A 3860-nucleotide genomic window follows, 5' to 3' on the forward strand; every position below is an offset into this window, starting at 1 on the left:
CATCTCAAGCACCGCTGAACTGGGCCCTTCATCTCAAGCACCGGTCCGCTGGGCACCGCCGTCTCAAGCACCGCTGAACTGGGCCCTTCATCTCAAGCACCGCTGAACTGGGCCCTTCATCTCAAGAACCGCTGCACTGGGCCCTTCATCTCAAGCACCGCTGGCCCATTGGCGGAAGGGGCAGGCCCGCATCTGTGTCGGGCAGGGCTGCACGAAGCACTCTGGGCACTAGTCCCCCTCCAGTACCAGTGGAGACTGTTATCCACTTGAGAGACTGTGGCTTTGCACTCCCCAGGATATGGCAGTGGGCAAGCCACCCACTGTAGAGACTTGAGAGACTGTGGCTTTGCACTCCCCAGGATGGCACAGTGGGCAACCCACCCACTGTAGAGACTTGTGAGACTGTGGCTTTGCACTCCCCAGGATGGCACAGTGGGCAACCCACCCACTGTAGAGACTTGTGAGACTGTGGCTTTGCACTCCCCAGGATGGCACAGAGGGCAACCCACCCACTGTAGAGACTTGTGAGACTGTGGCTTTGCACTCCCCAGGATGGCACAGTGGCCATGGAGGCCCCTCGTGGATCTGGCGTTGTGGACTCATCTGGCTGAGGTGCCCCCCCTTCCCTTCCCCCTGAGGTGCCTGTAGTTTTCCTATCTGATGCCCCTGCAGTGTTCTCTCCGTTGGAGGCAGGTATCCTGTGTGGGCTTTGCCCATGTGTTTTGGCCCAGTGGCCCACGAACAATGGCTGATGGACATATCGGACTGGACAATTTATGTATATAAAGTTATAGATGTGTGATATATTTTATACTCAGTCTTACAATATAATTCTATATTTATAATCATTTCCTTTTGCCTTGGCATTCTTCCGGGGGGTTTGGGGGTGTAACTGTGATGTGTTGCTATGCATTGATGTGTGTGTTGTAGTGGTTGAGGGTGAGGGTGGGTGTGTCGCATACGTGTGTCCCCGTAATTTTTTGCCTCCCCCTCCCCTGTGTCGTAGGTGCAGTACTCACCGTTGTCTTCTGCGCTGGCGTTCGTGCTCCTGGTAGAGGAGCAGGAAGACAATGGCTGGTAGGATGTGTAGTTCGGGTTCCATGCTGTCCAGATTCCTCGTGGGGTGTATGGAGGTGAGCGTTTTCCGTTTGAAATGTCTGTTTCCGCCGTGTTTTTATCAGTGGGGCTACCGCCCCGGAAAAGGTGGCGGATTGGTGGGTTGTGATAGGGTGGGCGGTACATTGTCTCCCGCCTGTCTGTTGGCAGTGACCGCCGCGCTGTTTGTTTGTCCCGCCGTGGTGGGCGGTGTGTTAAAGTGGCGGTCTCTGTTGGCGGTTTCCGCCAGGGTCGGAATTGCATTTTCTTTACCGCCAGCCTGTTGGCGGTTTGACCGCCGCTTTAACACCGACCGCCAGGGTTGGAATGACCCCCTATGTCTGCTAGACTTTTCTGGTTGCGGGGACATATAGGGCTTGTAGGTACATCAAGAACCCTAGCTACCCAGAGCCAATAAATGAGGTGCACCTTACAATGGGTTTTCATTGTATACAAGGTATACAGCAATTCATTTGTGTAGGAAGGTGGCTCTATATGTACTATTTCAAAGTAAGTAATAGCGTGTACAGAGTCCAAGGGTTCCCCTTAGAGGTAAGATAGTGGCAAAAATAGATAATTCTAATGCTTTATTTTGTGGTAGTGTGGTCTAGGAGTAGGCTTATCAGAGGGTAGTGTTAAGCATTTGTTGTACACACACAGGCAATAAATGAGGAACACACACTCAAAGACAATTCCAGGCCAATAGGTTTTTATATAGAAAAATATAGTTTATTTTAAGAACCACAGGTTCAAGATTTACAAACAATACTTTAAATGAAAGGTATTTCACTCAGGTATCTTAGGAACTTTGAATCATCACGTAGCATGTACAGTTTTGGCAAAAATGACAATAAGCTATTTTAAAATTGGACATAGTGCAAAATTCAACAGTTCCTGGGGGAGGTAAGTATTGGTTAGTTTTGCAGGTAAGTAAAGTACCTACAGGGTTCAAAGTTGGGTCCAAGGTAGCCCACCGTTGGGGGTTCCGGGCAACCCCAAAGTTACCACACCAGCAGCTCAGGGCCAGTCAAAGTGAAGCCCAAAACGCATAGGCTTCAATGGAGAAGGGGGTGCCCCGGTTCCAGTCTGCCAGCAGGTAAGTACCCGTGACTTCGGAGGGCAGACCAGGGGGGTTTTGTAGGGCACCAGGGGGGACACAAGTCAGCAGAAAAAGTACACCCTCAGCGGCACAGGGGCGGCCGGGTGCAGAGTACAAACAGGCGTCGGGTTTGCAATAGATTTCAATGGGAGACCCAGGGGTCTCTTCAGCGATGCAGGCAAGGGGGGGGGCTCCTCGGGGTAGCCACCACCTGGGCAAGGGAGATGGCCACCTGGGGGTCACTCCTGCACTGGAGGTCGGATCCTTCAGGTCCTGGGGGCTGCGGGTGCAATGTGTTTCCCAGGCATCGGGTTCTTTGAAGCAGGCAGTCGCGGTCAGGGGGAGCCTCTGGATTCCCTCTGCAGGCGTTGCTGGGGGGGCTCACAGGGGTCAACTCTGGCTACTCACAGGCTTACAGTCACCGGGGAGTCCTCCCTGTAGTGTTGGTTTTCCGCAGGTCGAGCCGGGGGGGTCGGGTGCAGAGTGGAAAGTCTCACGCTTCCGACGGGAAACGTGTGGTCTTTAAAAGTTGCTTCTTTGTTGCAGTTGCAGCCTTTGTGGAACAGGGCCGCTGTCCTCTGGAGTTCTTGGTCCTTTTAGATGCAGGGTAGTCCTCTGAGGCTTCAGAGGTCGCTGGACCCTAGGGGACGTGACGCTGTTGCAGTTTTTCTTGAAGTGGGGAGACAGGGCTGGGGCCAAAACAGTTTGTTCTCCGTCTTCTCTGCAGGGCTTCAGGTCAGCAGTCCTCCTTCGTCTTCAGGTTGCAGGAATCTGATTTACTAGGTTCTGGGGAGCCCCTAAATACTGAATTTAGGGGTGTGTTTAGGTCTGGGAGGGCAGTAGCCAATGGCTACTGTCCTTGAGGGTGGCTACACCCTCTTTGTGCCTCCTCCCTGAGGGGAGGGAGGCACATCCCTATTCCTATTGGGGGAATCCTCCAAAATCAAGATGGAGGATTTCTAAAGGCAGGGGTCACCTCAGCTCAGGACACCTTAGGGGCTGTCCTGACTGGTGGGTGACTCCTCCTTGTTTTTTCTCATTATCTCCCCTGGACTTGCCGCCAAACGTTTGGGCTGTGTCCAGGGGGCGGGCATCTCCACTAGCTGGAGTGCCCTGGGGCATTGTAACACGAAGCCTGAGCCTTTGAGGCTCACTGCTAGGTGTTACAGTTCCTGTAGGGGGGAGGTGTGAAGCACTTCCACCCAGAGCAGGCTTTTGTTTCTGTCCTCAGAGAGCACAAAGGCCCTCACCACATGGGGTCAGAAACTCATCTCTCAGCAGCAGGCTGGCACAGACCAGTCAGTCCTGCACTGAACAATTGGGTAAAATACAGGGGCATCTCTAAGATGCCCTCTGTGTGCATTTTTTAATAAATCCAACACTGGCATCAGTGTGGGTTTATTATTCTGAAAAGTTTGATACCAAACTTCCCAGTATTCAGTGAAGCCATTATGGAGCTGTGGAGTTCGTTTTTGACAAACTCCCAGACCATATACTTAATATGGCCACAACTGTGCTTAGAATGCCTAAGAATAGACTTAGACACTGTAGGGGCATATTGCTCATGCAGCTATGCCCTCACCTGTGGTATAGTGCACCCTGCCTTAGGGCTGTAAGGCCTGCTAGAGGGGTGACTTACCTATGCCACAGGCAGTATTTGGTGTGC

The sequence above is a fragment of the Pleurodeles waltl genome, chromosome 9, assembly GCF_031143425.1.
Source record: "Pleurodeles waltl isolate 20211129_DDA chromosome 9, aPleWal1.hap1.20221129, whole genome shotgun sequence".
Classification (NCBI taxonomy): Eukaryota; Metazoa; Chordata; class Amphibia; order Caudata; family Salamandridae; genus Pleurodeles; species Pleurodeles waltl.